The sequence below is a fragment of the Chaetura pelagica genome, unplaced genomic scaffold (assembly GCF_000747805.2).
Source record: "Chaetura pelagica isolate M959 unplaced genomic scaffold, ChaPel_1.0 scaffold335, whole genome shotgun sequence".
Taxonomy (NCBI): Eukaryota; Metazoa; Chordata; class Aves; order Apodiformes; family Apodidae; genus Chaetura; species Chaetura pelagica.
The window spans coordinates 254705-274365 of NW_009953308.1; the positions used below are offsets into that span (position 1 = coordinate 254705).

General features: G+C 35.9%; 1 pseudogene; it reads left to right on the forward strand.

The window, feature by feature from the left end:
- Positions 1–803: 803 nt before the first annotated feature.
- Positions 804–18944, forward strand: LOC104389113 (annotated as a pseudogene).
- The last annotated feature ends 717 nt before the right edge of the window (positions 18945–19661 follow it).

Sequence of the window (19661 nt, forward strand, 5' to 3'; positions counted from 1 at the left end):
TAGTGCTATGGTCTAGCTGATGTGGTGGTGTTAGGTCATAGGCTGGACTTGATGATCTTAAAGGTCTTTTTCAGGCTTAGTGATCCTGTGATTCTGTGACAAGAGGAAATGGGATCAAGTTGAGCCAGGGGAGGCTCAGATTGGATATTAGGAAAAATTTCTTCACGTAAAGAGTGGTAAGCCATTGGAATAAGCTAGAGGTGGTAAAAAAAATGGGTAGATGTGGTGTTTTGGGAGATGGTTTAGTGGTTACAAGTTTTAGGGTGGACCTTTGGACTTGATAATATTCAAGGTCTTTTGCAATCTTGATGATTCTATGATTCTGTGATTCTGTGATTAATGAAGCAATGAGTTGCTTCAATGAGTTGAGTTGGAGGCCTGTAGCCAGCAAAGTTCCCCAGGGGTCAGTACTGGGTCCTATCTTGTTCAATGTATTTATCAATGACCTGGAGGACAGAGTGTATCCTCAGTAAGTTTGCTGATGATACCAAACTGGGAGCGTTGGATAATACTATAGAGGTCTAGAGGTCTGTGCTGCCACCCAGCAACACCTGGACAGGTACTATCTCATTCAAAATATTTATCAGTGACCTGGATATGAGGACATAGTGTGTCCTCAGAATGTTCATTGATGATAGAAAAGTAAGAACACAGCTCAGTACCTACCTCTCTCCCTGAGAGGAGTGGCTGACACACCAGAGGGCTTTGCTGCCATCCAGCATGACCTGGATTGGGCAGAGAAGAATTTATTGAGGTTCAAAAAGAGCATATGTAAGGTCCTGCACCTTCCGAGGGAAAACGCCATGCACCAGTATAGGTTTGGGGCTGAACTTCTGGAAAGCAGTGCTGAGAAGAAGGATCTTGGAGTCCTAGTAGACAATAAGTTAACCGTGAGCCAGCATTGTGCACTTGTTGCCAAGAAGGCCAATGGTACCCTCTGGTGCATGAGGTAAAGTGTGGACAGTAGGTCGAGGGAGGTAATCCTCCCCCTCTATTCTGGTCTAGTGAGGCCACATCTGGAATACTGTGTTCAGTTCTGGGCTCCCCAGTTCAAGAGAGACAGGAAACTACTGGTGAGGATGCAGTGGAGGGCAACAAAGATGACTGGGGAACCGGAGCATTTCTCTTACAAGGAAAGGTTGAGAGAGCTGGGACTGTTTATCCTAGAGAGAAGACTGAGAGCAAACCTTATTAATGTCTAAAGATCTAAAGGGCGAGTATAAGGAGGATGGAGCCAGTCTGTGAATAATGCCTTTGATTTCAATAGTGCCTAGATAGATCTGCAGAAGTACCTGAGAATAGAGCATGTTCCTTCATTTTATATTCATGCTGTGGAAGGAAGAACACAGATCAGTACCTACCCCTCTCACTTCTAAGCCAAAGACCTGCAGGCCAAGGTATGAGGAAGACTTGTGGGAAAGAAGCCAGCATGTGAGACCCCCCCTGAAGATACATCACGCATGTACACAGAGGAGGGGCTGATGTCAACTGTAACTATAAAAAGCTGTGATACTATCACTACAGTGAAGCGCTTCCTCACCTGATGACATCGCTGACCATGGTGGTAACTATCCTGCCGCTTCATAGCCTTCTATGAAGAACTAACTAGGTGGATACATGATGGTAGGGTGGTACATGTGGTTTATCTTGATTTCAGTAAAGCATTTGACACTGTCTCCCACAGCATCCTCATAGATAAACTGAGGAAGTGTGGTCTTGATCAGGTAGTGATGTGGATCATGAACCGGTTGAAAGGAAGAAGTCAGAGAGTTGTTGTCTTGGTTTGAGCCAGGATGAAGCCAATTTTTTTTTGTTGTGGTCAATGGGACAGAATCTAGGTGGAGGTCTGTTTTCTCCTGACTTTCCTGTCTTTTTCTGACTTTTCCACTCAAGGGATTTTGAATTTTTGTTGTGCAATACCAATGAAGTTTGGTGTGTACGTGACATCTGACCTCGTTAGTGTCTTCGTTTCACCATTTGGGATCACCTTTAGATCCTCTCGACAGAGTCCCCCAGGACAAAGGGGTGTACCTGCTGCACAACTTATACTAGGGTAGGGAAGGCCCAACCCAGCCACACCTGGGCTCCACACTAGAGTAAGGGAGCTTGGAAAGCAAGGGGGTTCTGCCCGATCTTCCATAAGCCATTCACCAGCCCTGGTGATTGTTTGTCTTTTAACACTCAATATTGTACTTTGTCTCTGTGAGATTCCACAATAATCTCCATGTCTCTGGCTTCTGGAACATGACACATGCCCCATGTAGTATGTATTTGGCTTTATAAATCACAGCATCATTTAGGCTGCAAAGTGTCAGTGAGGTGAAAAAGAACTGTTTATTTTACATGAATTTTTAAGAAGACAAAATTTAAGAATATAGACAACTAGATTTGGACATGAGGGATGCATCACTTTGGAAAAAATATCTTTAAAGCATGACAGCATTTTTGTTTTCTTCCGTTACTTTTAATTAGCAAGAATATGATACTTTGGCATAGACATGAATGTATCAGACATCTTAATTTATTGTCCTGTAAAGTTATTGTGACTGGAAAATACAATTTGTATTTATTCAGAATAAAATCTTAACTTCTAAACATTACTGAGAAACAAACTAGCAGTCATATTGTTCTACTTTGTCCTCAGGCTTAACATACATTCAAAGTGACATTCTGATATGGGGAAAAGACCTTTAGTCTAATCTCTGAGTCAAGGAAATTTTCATCACAAAAAGAATAATGGCTTGCTTTAACTGTGCAAGATCCCAGATAAAGTTATAGCTTTCAATAAACTGAGAAGGAAAGGAAATGCTGTATGTAGAGAGATCATTGACAGAATTGCCAAAACAGAAAAGAAAGAAAAAAAATCATGGCAGAAATAAAAATAATGTTAAGATTTATTTTCAGGTACTTATAACTTTCTAAATAAATTATTCCAACTAAATAGCTTCAGCATTCTCTATTCTCTGAACATAATTTTTACATATCAGACAAATTTCCATTTAGCCCTTATGGGTCAATATAAAAAAAAAAATATGCTTTTTATAGTGGATGTTTTCAACCCTTTTTTTTTTTTTTTTTTTTTTTCTTCTTCTTAAAGCACTAATGGCTTATTCTTGGCTATTGGAAAACAACAGAAACTGGTTTTTTAGATGTATCCAGTTTCAAATGGATCAAAATAATATAATGCTTGTAACATATGTGAGAACATTTTTTTTTACCTTCCAAGCTTGTAAAATTGTGGCCAGTGTTAAGGACAAAAAAGGCATTACATCCAGGATCCACTAGGATTGTATTTCCAGAGTCTTTGCATGATCTCAAGATACATTATTTGATTTCTCTGCACACCTGTCACTCCAGCTGTAAAATGCAAATAATACTTCCTGCATATGTTGAACAGGATGGACTATTAATGGGATGGACTATTAATTGGACCAGTAATGGGAATAGGGAGAGCAGTTGCAGTATGTCAGTGCATAATGTGCACTACACCAGCCAAGGAAAATAGGGGGTTGTTGTGGCCCAGGTGCAGGACCTGGTAATTGGCCTTGTTGAAGCTCATACCATTAATGTTAGCCCAACAATCCAATCTATCCAAGTGTCTCTGTAGAGCCTCCCTGTCCTCATGCAGATCAACACTCCAGTCTAACTTACTGATGACGCATTGTATTTCCTTACCAAGATCATCAATAAAGACGTTAAAAAAAAACAGTCCCAACACTGAGCTCTGGGGAACACCACTTGAGACTGGCTGCCAGCTGGATTTGACTCCACTGACCACCCCTCTTTGGGACTGGCTGTTCAGCCAGTGCTTGATCCAACAGATTGTCTGTACATCCAGGCCATGAGCAGCCAGTTTTTTTATGAGAATTCTATGGGGAACAGTGTCAAATGCTTTTTGGAGGTCCAGGTAGACAAATGTTGACTCGAAATATTTAGATTTAAAAGTCAGAGAACAATTTAGGACCAAACAAAGGCAGGCGGAAGCATATTTTTACTCACAAGTGCTCTAAAAATTTGGTATAAATTAGTTAAAAGACCAATCTTTACCTTGTTTTCTCTGGATTTTCTCATCCAGTGGTCAGCTTTCCCTTCTATCTCCACATTCCCATTAAAATAGTACATCTTTTACAGAGCATATGAAATGTGAAATATCTAATTTTCTTTCAGTATCATCCTAAAGAGGTGGATGAAAAACTTTAAGATAATAATAAACCTCTTCAAATTATTTTGCAGTTTAGTTGGTTATTGCCATTCCAGAACAAACCAATAGTCTGTCCAGTCCACTATGGTGTCAATTCTAAAGAGAATACAGGCTATTCCATAATAGGTAGTTTCACAGATTTCATTTTATAAAGCAATGTAAGTGGAAAAATAGCTCAGACCCATCTGCACTGGATTTGCACTTAAGCCCTGGAATGACTACAACTGGAAAACACAACTATAGTTTGGAGACAGTAAGAGGAAACAGGTTTAGTGCAAATAAACATCTTTGTATCCATTAGAATAGGATCCTTTGAGAAGTTCTAAAAGGAAATTTTTTTGTTGAGAACATTTCTCATTCTTTTTTGGCTTCATGTCATCCTGATCATAAGAAATCCTGCCAGTCACAACTGATGAAAATGATGGCAAGAATCATGATTATTTGAAGCACAAACTTTTTTTAATTTATTTTTAATCAATATTTCAGAGTTAGTTTTCCTATCCAACTCTATAACCTTAATTTCCACTGGGCATGGTACAGTTTTAAATGAGAACTCACCTTACTGAATCAGGTGTGATCTTCCAGATCTAAGGAAGAGGTTGTTGTGAAGGGGACTATTTGTGGTGATGAAGACAATAAAAAACCTGCAAGGAATGAAACATTGGTTAAGAAGCTGCACATCATGATTTGTAAGACCATTTAGGAGTAGGAAAAGATCAAAACCAAGAGGCCATAGGCAAGAATCTGGATTTAGTTAACACTTGTACTGATTACTTTTTAGGGAGTCTCAGATCTTGTAATTCTCTCTCATTACAATTTTCCACTAGCTTAGATTGATTTCTTACAACTGCATTTATTTTACACTCCTTTGTGCTTGCAGGTGGAAGTCATCTTCAATATTCTGATAGAAATACCTATCCTTTAAGAGACAAGAAGTGGTATAAGCATCAAAGTTTACAATACTGAGAGTCTTTGGACAGTAAGAAAACTAATGCTAGGCTGAAGTTTTAAAATTTTCTATGCATTTTCTCACAACCACATTTAGTAAAAATTGGAAGGCCCAGAGATATGTAGCAATAGGATGAAGGGTAACTGCTTCAGACTGATAGAGGGTAGATTTAGATTTTATATTAGGAGGAAATTCTTTATTCTGAGAGTGGTGAGACATTGGAACAGGTTGCCCAGAGAAGTCTTGGATACTCCCTCCCTGGAAGTGTTCAAGGCCAGGTTGGATAGAGCTTTGAAGCAACCTGGTCTAATGGAAAATGGCCCTGCCGATGGCAAGAGTGGTTGGAACTAGATGTTTTTTAAAGTCTCTTTCAACTCAAACCATTCTATAATTCTATTACATAGGTTTTAATTAAAAGTGTTTCAATTATTAAAGTATTGTTTTAAAAAACAGTTACAGAAATGTTTGTTAAATCCATCAATTTAAAATGTGTTCTTCAAAGTTGAGCCAACTAGAATGAATCATCACTTTTGGAAAAGACATTTAATGACTCCAATATATGTAAAGGCATAGATCCAGAAGAAAGAATTAACCGTCTGTGGTCCTAAAGTACATACAGTACATTTTAATAGAATTCCTTTTCTAGAAAAGGAATTTATAAGTGATATTTCAAAGGTTCAAAGTACCAATTTAATGCAATCTTTCCTAAAGTAAGGTTATAAAACTGTCTCAACTTCATATTAAAAACTTTCCCCAGAAATATGAAAATTAAATACAAATTAAAGAGTTAAAAAAAAAAAAAAATACTGATATAACAAACTACTCTTATTTTGAGAAACTGGGGTTTTTTTTCATGTTTTTGTTGCTGTTATTTTTTAATTACTGCCCCTACCCTCAAATTTATTTTTTTTTAAATTATAAACACGGAAGATATAAATATATCAGTTGATACTTCTTTATTAAAAAAAATAAATACCAATAAATAAGCAGTTCCAAAATAATTATTTTTATACAAGTATTTTCCCCTAGTATTTTCTTAAGAATTCAAATAGGTAGTGCATTCACAGAATTAGACTGTAATAGCTGTTTCATTTCCCTCATGACTACCACAGACATAAGAATTCAGAATTGGTTTGTTCCTGCTTTTTATACAGATACCTACATGTATCTGTGTACACACATATTTATCATAACATATGGTAATGCCTAAATATATTCATGGACATGTTTTTTTACGGTCAAAAGCACTTTAGCAATGGATGTTTTAGTAATAGAACTTTTAAAACATCTGTTATTCTGAAATAGTGTAGCTTGTAGCTATTGCAAATAATATGCTTCTTAAATCTACAGAAGAGTACACTGGAATGAGAAGTAGATGCAGACTGGTCCTTGAACTCAATAGTCTAGGATTTTCTCCTTGTTTGTAGGAAGAGTGGCATTAACATTGTTACCATTAAAATAATGTGTTTAAGATAAGAAGTTCTTATTGAGCTTGCTGAAATTCTTCAATATAAACTTTTCTGAAAAACATCAAAACATTAGTAAACCTCAATTTATTCTACAAACAAAGTCTCTAGCACAGATTTTAAAAGGTATGCAGGTGCTTAAACCTATGGATTGGAACATTTCGTGATCACAATTTATGATCTACAGATTTTGTCTAAGGGCATTAATCACCTAACTCCAATATGTCTCCATCTTTAAAAGCCTTTCAAACATGAACACTTTGTTTCTTTGCTAACACAACAGAAAACAACACATGCTAAATGTTTTATGTCCATGTATATCCTTGCAGTGTTAAGGGGTATTTCTTGTAGGTAGTCGGCACCATTCCTGAGAGCTTAAGCATACTAAGATTTTATGCCTGTCCCGTTTCTCAAAAGACTTAATTTCTATTGCTTACTGCCTTTGGACAGCAGAAAACCAGGAGCTGATCACTATAGTATTAGGTGGGAGGCAGTGCATGGCAGGATTATGAGTCAGACATTAAGCTTGCTGGTCAGTAAAAAAAAACACCAAACCCCAAGGCAAACAAAAACTTGTCATAAAAATTAGGGTGATTCTATGCAAAGAGAAAATATATTAGACAATATAATCACAGTTTAAAATTTACTTCCAGAATATGCTAATATTAAGACAGAGATAACATCTGCATTACCACTTCCTTACCTTGCTGCAGAAAACTTCAAACATTCAAACATTCCTTCTTTAGCAAACTGAATGTTTACTCTAGGCTAGTTCTGTATTATACCCATACGCACCTTTGGGATTTGATTCTGTAAAGTATTTAAGTGCAATTCTTATAGGGTAACCACCCTTGTTAAGACCATGTATGTTAAGCTCTTAGAATGGCAAGAATTTCTGCTTTGGTTAAATGAGCAAGTATACAAATATATCCCAGCCCTTTGTCACAAAACCATGGGAGCAGAGGATGTTGGTAGGCAAGGTGCTAGAAATGAGGGAAGTTCTAACTACTTGCAGCTATGACACATTATTATTCATTGTGCGATGTGTCACTCAGACCGTCACAATGAACAGTGAAGAGCATGCACATTGTCAGTGCTGAACAGCACAAAGAGTGATTGCAGAGACAGAGGTCATTTGGGGGAATATACTTTTGTCACAATCCAGGCACAGTTTTGCTGCTCTTTGTGGAATGGATTTGGCAGCACAAGCTAGGGGGTCATCGACTGGTTACTCAAAAGCAATAAAACTCATTCATTACAAATCAAGACATATTTCTAAAGGCTTCCTGAGAATAATTCTGTATGCAAAGTACTCACTAAATATCATTCAGTGACATCTATCAGTCTTGGAGAAAGCGATCTGAACAAAGAACTGGTCAAATGCACAAATAGTTGTATGGGTATGGGTGTCAGGACAACACTTGGTGCAGAGGAAAAAGGTTAATAATAGAAGGCAGAATCTGCAGGGTCAGAAAATACGTAAATGTAAAAGGTCAAAATCACTCCGGCAGAACATAAAGAAATAATGCAACAAAGTAAAAAGATCAGACAGATCTGATTTAAACACATAGGCACCAAACACAAGGGGAGATAAATAAGATAAATATTTTTTTAATAAGAAAATTTCAAGTTATAGTTATAATTAAAACCAGTCTTTTTATATTTGAAAATTAGCTCTTATGAACAAAAAATTACATATGTTAATTCTACTAAAATTTGCTTCCTCAAGTATTTGCAGGAAATGAGATCACAATGATCAAATTAATTTTCTACTCTCCCTGCCATTAAAATGATTGCAGTGTTTAGATAACTTCTTCAATTTTTTTGCTTCTCTCTGGTTTTTCCCCATATGTAGCAGCATTTTCTGTTTAGGGGTTTGGGATTATTTTTTCAATTTATTTATTTTTTCAAACAAAATTTTGGCTGATAGCCAAGGTCGGACTTTAGTAGGTATTCAGAGAAATAATTCTCAAATATAACTATGTCAGGAAGTGTTATAGTAGTGCCATTCCAACCATCCCTGTGTGAGCCCTTTCTAGCAGCTGGTGTCAGCACTTCCAAACCTTATCTAGACCTCACTCATGCAAATATGCTTCTTTTAGAATACAGTGGATAATTGAATATAAAATGACACTGTACTCTTCCTTGTCAGAGCAACAGTTTGAGCAATAAACTAAAGGGAACAACTAAGGGAAACAACTAAAAGAGGAGATGATCATGATCTCCTATCAGTATTATCAACTTGTTAATAATACTATAATATCAAGAAACCCTGCAATCCTACTACCTTTAAATTAACCAAAAATCCCATTAAGTTGCATTGAAGCAGGTCTTTTCATCACAATGTGTCTAAAATAATCATGTAAGAACCATTTACAGACCACTAAAAGTAACTAATAATTTCTGGTAAATGATTAGCAGTAGCATGACACAGAATTTTGACACCAAGAACAAAATAATTGCGCCCCTGAGAAATTTATTTAAAAAATTTAGCATGCAAAACAAAATTATATAAGTAGAATTCAACCACTGCACATTTTTTTTTTATTATAAAAAAAACCCCTGCAATATCTAAGGACCTGAACTGAACCTTTTAATTTGATAAAGAAGGTAATGGTCTTAGCAGCACACAGCATTCTCCTCATAGTGAGACCATTTCTTACCTCACTGAGTAGTTGGAGAACAACAGTAAGCTAGTTATTTAGGACAATGTGGATACTGGCAAAGGTGGAATGGGAATGTCTGGATGAATATTAAACTGAAAATTGGAAAGCATTTATATATCCATATGTTCATTAATAAATCAATTTATTTCAGTAAGCCCTGTACAATCTATGATTAATTACTAATATAATTCAGAATTGTTCTCCAATGAATTCTAGTAAAACTTGGTATTTAAAAAAAAAACAACTTTATTTTTTTATGGAAAAAACAAGTAAGGTACAGACAGATAAAGGAGAGAGAAAATATACTATTTCGATCTGTCATGCTCTGTATACAGTATACTTTTTTTTTTTTTTTCAGAGAGTGTTAATTTTTACAAGGGACAAATTAAATCACAGAGTCATAACTTTGATTGTAAGGGAACTTTAGGGGTCATCCAATTCAGTCTCCTGCTCAAAACAGGTCTAATTAGAGCAGATAACTCAGGGAACATCCAGTGAAAACTTGGACACCTACAAGAGCACACAATCCCTCTGGCCTGATTTGGTGTTTAACCATACAGAATGATAGCGGTTGGCTGGAACTTCTGAAGATCATCTAATCTAGAGCAGGATCACCAAGAGTAATTCACACAGGAACACATGCAGACAGGTTTTGAATGTTTCCAGAGACTCCACAACCACTTGAGCAGCCTGTATCAATGCTCTGTTATCCTCACAGTAAAGAAGTTTTTCTTTATGTTTAGGCAGAGACAACTCCTACAGTATTTTTTCCCCTATGCAAAGGCTGGGAGCTAACCATGAAAGAGGAATGGCTTAAGGACACCACCACCTTTACTGTTCTTGATGCTGAATCTGCCATCATACATATTATGTTTATTGAAAGGACACTTACTATGTGATGTCAGAGGGAAAAACAGCATCAGCTGTGCAAAAGTATATACTAGAAATGTTAAATGAGGAACAAAACACTATATTTTTAAATTTAGACTGAAAGTAGTGAAGCCACAAAACCAGAAAAAGGAGCAATCAAGGAATTAAGAAAGAACAGAGAACACCTGTACTTCCAGTATCACAGCAACATTAGCTAAGCAAAGTGATAATTTTGCAAAATTATCAGCTGGGCATTGTTACTTTCTGTCACGTTTTATTGTTATCCTGCTGTTCTTGTGATTCTCTGGTGTCCATGACATATTCAATATTGAAAAACGAGTCAGAAGGAATTAAATTATCCAACATAGAAAAGTTAATCTCAAATTTCAGTCTTATAAACAAATGTAAAGTAGATTTTGTACAGTGTAACTATTATGTAAAAGTGTCAGAAACACTTCAATTTCTAATTATGTTGGATCATTTCAAATGAAACTGGCCTAATCTGGCCAGTTATTAGAATTATTAGAATTATTAGAAGTCAGGCTAAAAAGAAGTTTCATGAAAGACAAAAACCAGCAACTTACTTTTTTAAAAAATTTGATTAAAAAAAAATGTAAAGCTTTCTCTAATATACTCATATGCACACTAGAAAATGCTGTAAAGCCAGTACAATTTTATTTGTGGCATCAAGTCCAGGATACCTGTGCTCTGCATGGCAGCAAAAAGCTCTAGTCTCTCACATTCTGTTGCAGGTTAACATAAGGGAAAGTCTGAAATGCACATCAAAACAGGAAACATAGCCTGTAACAGTCATAAAGCTGTGGTAGCTATCTTAGTAATAAGACAGCTAGGCAGGGAAGAATATTTCCTTCCTTCCTTCCTGAGTTCCTCAGAATTTCCCAATGGGAAATGCAAATGTTTCATACACTTGAAAGATACATGAATTTGAATAACATGAGCTCAAGGGGCTGTAAAAAGGATCAAAGACAAACCTTCTTGGGATTACACTTGCCTCTGCTGCTCTGACTCACATACAAAAAAAAAAGGGTCAACATCCAGCTATTCTAAATCACTCTTGGTGCCTTCATTGTGTTGGGAAAAAAATAGTTAATTGCTTCATTTAGCCTTTCACTTAATTCAGTATATTACTCATCATTTCAGCTGCCACTCAAACAAAAAAGAAGTGCTGGAGGAAAACACGTTTAAGGATAGCTCATAAACATGCAATTGTTTCCCTCTGTGCAAAAGAATAACCTGCCTTTGAATTTAGAAATAGTTGTCCTGTCACTAGAACTGGAGAAAAATCTCTTATTTGCACACATTCACTTGCTGGACTGGCCATGTTGTAATGACTTGCATGAGGCAAGTCCCAGGGGAAAAAATACTTTGTTTCCCTCAGCAAAAAACTATGAATATTTATCTCAGAGTGGTTTTTGTGATATTCTTCCACTTCATTCTCATGGACTGGCTCCCACATGACCATATAAAGTTTATTTGCCTCTTGAAAGCGATTGCCACTTGTTTAATTAATTTACTTATTATAGTTGCTGTCTAAAGAAAACAAATAATTCTTGCAATCTATCTGCTGTTTTGTAATGTGAGAGTCTGAAGAGAGGCTGCAAAAAGCAGAAATATATTATCATTATTTTCAAGTGAGAGGTAATACAAACCAGTCTATTCACAATTTCAGAACTAAGAACAGAATTGCACTTTTAATACAAATAAAAAAAACCCATACCATTCTAAAATTTAGAAATAAAGTAAGCTTATGAGATTTGAGTGTAAAAATGGACTTTATCTTGGCTGAGGAACCCATCTATCCCAAATTTTATCTAGAAAATAAGGTTGTTTAGCAGGTAATTTTGTTCCCTACTCTACTGGTCTCACAATATAAACTGTCATCCTTTCTGATAAGCATTCTAACTTGTTCCTAAAGAATTCAATCATGGATAGTGGAATATCTATGGTTGAATATGATGAATATGATGAATGGTCCAATATTTGACTGTTTTTATTAGAAAGTGGTTCCCAATGCTGAACATGGAAAAATTTGCTGCAGTGTAAACCCACTACATATTGTACCCCCGTCAACATGGAAACTCTCATTTCCAACAACTTTTCATGTGCTGAAAGCTTTTCTTGTTCCTCCATTTCCATCTAATTCTTCTCTCCTTTTCAATGGCAATTGAATAGTTTCAGTTCTTTTTAGAATACTAGTTTTCTAGACTTTCTTTCTTCTCAAAGCCACCACATGTAAGTTGAGTTTAAAATTTAATTTAAAATATCAGAAATCCTGAACAAAATAAAATATTGCATTTCAGTTGAAACAAAATGTGCCTTTTGGTCTGAAATTATGTTTTTCCAGTTTGGTTAAAGTAGGAAGAGAAGAAAAAATTATTTTAATTTGACCATGGTATACTTTTTCTTTATGTTGTAGTTACAGGGATGAGTTGGAAGCTCAAATATTTTTGGATCTCTGCATAAAAAAATGAGTGCACTCCTGTTTTCTGCTTTCAAAATGAGGAAGCTTTGCACAAATTCACAGATGAAAATGTAAACCTTTTCCATATCTTTAATATTTGTATTATTTACAGATATACAATTTGAACTTATAAAACAATTTATTCATTAAAAATGCAATTATTTATTCATTCATTTAAAAAATTGCCAAAATTAATTTGCCAAGATTGCCATATAAACATTTAAAAATTACTTTTGGAAATGTCAGAACGTTTATAAATGTTTTATCCACATTCTCAAGCACATCAAGGTTATTTCCTACATCATATTCTGCAATACTTTTTCAGATTCAGTCTTTAGTAACTGTCAATTCATTCTAGAAACATAACTATTATTTTATTACCCAGATGGTTCTGTCTTTACTCAACACCATGATTTTTCCTCTAAATTTTCTTCATTTGCTTTCCATTCCTTTTCTCATGTGAAGCAACTGTATTAAACATAGCAGGTCTTACAAGAAAAAAGGAACACATACTACTCCTTCAATCATACTTGCTTAAATTCATACCATTGGTCTTATTAATCTTCTGGCCAATGCATCCCAGATACCTAGATCTCTTAATATTTGTAATTTGGATCAGCAATTTAGGAAAGAGAGAAGTAAATGTAATATATATTATTGAAAAAAAATAATAAATAAAATAGGAGAGGAAAATGTCACTGTATATGACTCAGACTGATGATTTTCAACTCTTCATGCCATATTTGAAGCAACAATGTTGATGCATGACAAGGTACAAAAAAAATTAAAATATTACTTGCAATGATGTCTTTGTCATTCCCTTGAAAAGACTTGTGTGGGTTTTATTAGGAGAGAAAAAAAGCCAACACAAAACCTGTTAAAAAACCTCTTTAAGTACATTGTTGGATTTAATAAAAGCATTAGTGCTAAGTATCATCCTACATTGCAAGCTTTTTCAGCACTTAAAAGACATGAATCTTTTAATCCTAAATATAATGAAGAGCACATATTCTGTAAAATTGAATTTTAATGTCTATAAAGTCTATAGAGAGAAAGTGGAAAATACAAATGGCATTAACCTACTGTTAGCCAATTCATTACATCATCATTGATCACAAAATAAATAGAAAGCATGAGCATATCATTTAGGTCTTACTATCTGACTGGGTATTTTTAGAAAAACAGTATCATTACATTTAACTGGCATTACATTTATGTTATGATGGTACCAGATGAAGAAGCTCCATCTCTACATGTATGGGACTGAAGTCTAAACTGGTATCCATTTTGTAGATTTGTTTTGCATATGAATAAATATTTGTAAACTCAACCATTCTAGGCTACTCCAGGCACTAATGGAAAGATTCTGATACTGGCATTTGCTCAATGCTGGACATGGAAAGGAAGAAAGAACTATTTCCCACAAAAGCATACAGGAAAATAGTTCTGAGTATCTTATGCTCTACACATTTCTCACTAATATTTAAATAATTACTTTCAGTATCTATAATCCTAAACAAAAAATTCACTGTAAAATCATCAGATTCATCTCAATAACCCTTTTGGAATAATACTTTCAAACTGGAAGTTAAAACTTGGTACAAGCCAACTTGTAAATTAAAGGTCAGTCAGAGTATTGAGAACTGCGGTATTCAAAAAACACAGCAGCATACTTGGCTTGCATTTGGAAATGTCTCAGTTTACTGTTAAAATCAAGATTTATTGAAGTATTTTAATGAATCATTTAGCCTTGTTATAGATCAGTCCCATCTCCTGTCAACAGGAAATGTTTAACTTCAAGTGCAGTTTTGTAAATACATGCTTTAACTATTTCTGATTGTTCTGTTAATGTGGCAATGTTAAGATGACAGAGGCTTTTTAATTAAGAAAGAAAAAACCTTTTCTTCTGCTAATAGAAAAGTTACTCAAAGTTTTACATTTTCTTGAGTTGTATATACAATGAAACTAATTCACTGCAGCCTTTTAATGCTCTGTGAGTCATAGCTAATTGGAAATGAAAATTCACTTTCAGAATATCTAGTCCAAATACAACCCTCACAAAATGAGACACTTCCTTAAGTTCATAGCAGCTATGTTTCATATTCAAAAACATGTATATAGAAAATATTCATATTATATGCATTTTAAAAAATATATGCAGAAGAATTAATAATCTCATTGAAAACTGAGGAGACTCTAAAGTACTAAAAACATTTATATGAGAATTTGCTAGTTTTCTAATTTTAGGGCTCTCTGTTTTGTACTGTGCTGTGTACTGAAGGAAGTTGTGTGCTGGATACACTGTATTTCGTTAACTATAAAATAAATTCAATCTGAACATGAACTCCTATTAAAGTTCCTAATTTATCCCTTCAGTACAATACACAGTGGTATAGAAACCCAACAGAAGTCCTAGCAAGCATTTACACACCACTTAAGTACTACCTGAGTGTTTCAACAGTCTATAATTAATGTTTTTATCTTATGTACAGAGGACTATTTAATCTCCTGAGATAAATAAGACTTCCTACTGATAAGTTAGTAGCAGGCTACTCATTTAGTAACTCTTATATGCAAATGATGTGCATGTAAGGTAATTATATTGTAATAATTAGACACCACATCTGAAACCTCTGACTAGGCAAGGAGCATTTGTCTTTCACAACCAGCTTTCTGAAGCTCCACATCAGTTTCTTATTTTCAAATTTATCCACAACTAAAGTTACAAGTGTTATTCTCATTTTTTTTATTATTTTTTAATTTATTTTTTTCATGTTTAGCAAGACTAGGTAAATGCCTAAGCACCTAACTTTCAGGACATTTTTCTGATCTTGCATGTACATTACTCCCTTTCAGAAATATTATGTTTCAGCTTCACTGAAATGTAGTGTGAGAAGAATAGCCAGCAATAAAGTGTGACTTAATCATACTATGAAAGCATAATCTCCACAAAGCATGCAACATTTTATCAACTAAGTCAGAAAGTCAAATTTACCACTTTAAGATGCAATAATTTAAGTTTTTAAGGCCTTGAAAGCCACCACTAACTATACAAAATAATAACAGATAAGATCGGGAGCAGAAAGATCGAATAAGGAGTTAAATGTAAAAATCTGTTATTGTTCACCTAACCTATTAACTGTATTACTCAAGACATTTTTATATTCTTCTCTAGTCATAATTAGGAACTAATATGTTTTATTCCATACAAACATTAATATTTAGAGCACCATTGCTTATGAAAATAATAGGAGAATTGAAGATGTAAATACTGCATTATCTTAAGAAGAGTTTGTAGGTATTTAATTATGAAATTGCTGTGATATTTAAGAGGATCTAAATACTGAATTGACAAATCCTAGGCTGCATCACAAGAAGTGTGGCCAGCACTTCAAGGGAGGTGATTCTCTGCCTCTATTCAGCTCTCATGAGATCACACCTGCAGTTGTGTGTCCAGTTCTGGAGCCCCCAACAAAAGAAGGGCATGGAGACGTTGGAGTAAGTCCAGAGGAGGGCCACAAAAATTATCAGGCTGCTGGAGCACATCTGCTATGAAAACACGCTGAGAAAGTTGAGGTTGTTCAGCCTAGAGAAGAGAAGACACTGGGGAGACCTCATAGAAGCCTTCTGGTATCTGAAGGATACCTAAAGGAAAGCTGGGGAGAGGCTTTTTACACAGGCATTTTAGAAATAGGACAGGGAACAATGGTTTAAATCTTGAAGTGGGTAGATTTAGATTAGACATAAGAAGGAAATTCTTCTCTGTGAGGGTGGTAAGATACTATAACATGTTGTCCAGGGAAGCTGTGGAAGCCTCATCCCTGGAATTATTCAAGGGCAAGTTGGATGGGGCTCTGAGCAACCAGATCTAGTAAGAGGTGTCCCTGCCTGTGCAGGGTTGTTGGATCTAGGTGATCGTTAAGATTCCTTCTGACTCAAACCATTCTATGATTCTACAAAATCCAATAGCCTTTATGGACAGTTATCTGAAATACCGTATTTCTGGTCCAGTTTTCTTTAGTGAAATATGTTGACATGTTTTCTGTTTCTAACTAGATAAGAGATGGTAAGAAAAATAGCAAACAGCAATGAACAAAATTCAGGAAATTTCTACAGTTGCAAAGGAACAAAAGGCATTAGATTCTGACAAAAGCTGCTATCAAATGTAGCATCAAGACACAAATTGAAAATTATTTTATTTTATTCAATAATCAATGAAAAATTTAGCAATATGTTTCAATTCTTTTATCTGCATCTGCATGCAAGAAAATAGGTATTAGTCATCATGGAAAGTATATCTGGACAGATCACCATGAATTAGTTTTGTCAAGCTGTGAAATATATCTCAGCAACCATTAATAATAACTAGAAGAAATATTTACTTGAGATCATCAGGTCACAAAGGTCTGGACAATATGATAGCACATTCTTGGCATGACTGAACAATTATTTTTGGCCTGGTGAGGTCTCCATATGTGTCCTGTAAGTCCACCTAATGAGGCAGGACAATCATTAAACTTGGCCCTATTAGTATGACATGAATAGAAGAAATCTACAGATGCGGTGATAGAGATGAAAGTAGGCCACATTCTCACAATTTAAATTGAAACAGCATGAACCTTTTCAGTCTTGTACTAAAACCCACAACACAAAACTGTAAATCTCTTATGACTGATAATAAAAATCAAAATGGAAGAATTAACAGAAAAAGATCATAGATATACATAGATAAAGAAAAAAATGAGAAAATTGCTTTAGTTGGCATTCAGAGAATTAAAAAAGTTTACAAATTACCCAGAAATAAGAACATTTTAAATAGGATGAAAAATAACTGATTTAAAAATAATTTTGAGGTCATGGTTTCACTTCAAATGCCAGTTACTGTAACAAAAAGTGTAAAAAAATGATGCAGCACAGTGAGAACAGAGTAACAACATTTTACAAGAGTATTCAAAAGGCTTGCATTCTCTAAAGCTCTGGTTAGAACACATAACACACAAACAAAATAATGCAACAAAAAACACACCAAAAATCTGTTGGTGTAAATGAGTAAGAGTTCCTTATCTGTACCTCTGCCTCACCATCATTTTTTTTTTTTTTTCTCTTTGGAAAAAGATATTAATATAATGTAAAAATGGACATGAGAAGCAGCAATACCTGATGATGAACAACAGAGTTATGAAACACCCACCATGAAATGATGAAATAGGAAATAGGAAGAAGGACCCTGGGACAAGACTCATCAGGGCTCACTGAAAGAGCTTTAAAGTTGGTTTGAAGGGGAGTGGGGATGAAACCAGGCTTAATAAAGAGGAGTATGGGAGCAGCATGACAGTGCTTGTGGATTAAAAACTGTTTGAGTGGCTAGGCCCAGAGAGTGACAGTGAATGGTGCTGCATCCTGCTAATATCTGGTGACCAGCAGTGTCCCCAGGAGTCAGTACTGGGCCCAGTCCTATTCAACATTTTTACTGATGACGTGGGGCTTGAGTCCTCTCTAAGTACGTTTGCAGATGACACCAAGCTGGGGGGCAGTGTCGATCTGCTGGAGGGTAGGAAGAAGCTGCAGGAGGACCTGGACAGGCTGGGTCAATGGGCAGAGGCCAATGGCATGAAATCCAACAAGACCAAGTGCAGGGTCCTGCACTTTGGTCACAATCATTTCAGGCAGCGCTACAGGCCAGGGCAAGAGTGGCCGGGGAGCAGCCTGGCAGAGAGGGACCTGGAAGTACTGGTTGACAATTGCTTGAACATGAGCCAGCAGTGTGCCCAGGTGGTCCAGAAGGCCAATGGCATCCTGGCTTGTGTCAGGAATAGTGTGGCCAGCAGAAGTAAGGATGTAATTCTTCCCCTGTACTCAGCACTGGTGAGGCCTCACTTCCAGTACTGTGTGCGGTTCTGGGCCCCTCACTTCAAGAAGGATATTGAAGTGTTGGAGGAGGTCCAGAGGAGAGCAACAAAGCTGATGAAGGGACTAGAGGGAAAGTCCTATAGGGACAAGCTGAGGGAGCTGGGGTTGTTTAGCCTGGAGAAGAGGAGAGTCAGGGGAGACCTTATCACTCTTTTCAACTACCTGAAGGGAGGTTATAGTCAGGTGAGGGCTGGGCTTTTTTTCCAGGCAACTAGCAACAAGACGAGAGGGCACTGGCCTCAATCTGCTCCAGGGGAGGTTTAGGTTGGATATTAGGAGGCACTTCCTCATGGAGGGGGTGATTAGACATTGGAATGGACTTCCCAGGGAAGTGGTGGAGGCATCATCCCTGAATGTGTTCAAGGAGAGGCTGCATGTGGCACTTAGTGCCATGGAATAACAAGGAAGAGAACAACTAAGAGGTAAATTTTTAAAATTATGTAGTTCTAGAAATGAAGAGCAACTTACCAAAAAAAAATCTTTTACTGACGTAAAAATATACAATTAAAATGGAAATAAAATAAATTAATTAAAATTCAAAATTTACAATAAAAACACTTCTATATAGTAAAAGTGTTCCTTCCCCTCCCCCCAGTTAAGTTCTATACTCATTTCAGGCATAGAATAGATTCATTTTCCTGGCATTCCCAGACATGTAGATTTGCTATCTTCAATGAGGCAGAAGCCCCTTTGCAACACAGGAAAACAATAAAGATTATTATTAAAAGGAAAAGTTAGATTTTAGAATCTAGAAACAGCTTTACCATTAGGAAGATAAAATGATTCTAGATACTCACTGCTTTTTTTCCATGTTCATGTAATTTCTCAGCAAGTTAAAGAAGCATTGAATTATCCACTGGATTTAGACAAATACATGTGCATATACTAGCTTTTAATAGTGTTTTTAACTATCCTTTCTAGGCACATTTATAGTTTTGGTTTCCACAACCACAACTATGTCATCAGAAATAGTGTGGCCAGCATGACTAGGGAAGTGGTTGACTGCCTACTTGACAATGGTGAGGTTGCATGCTGAATACTGTGTTCAGTTTTGGGCCCTTCACTACAAGAATGACATTAAGGTGCTGGAGATTGTCCAAAGAAGGACAATGAAGCT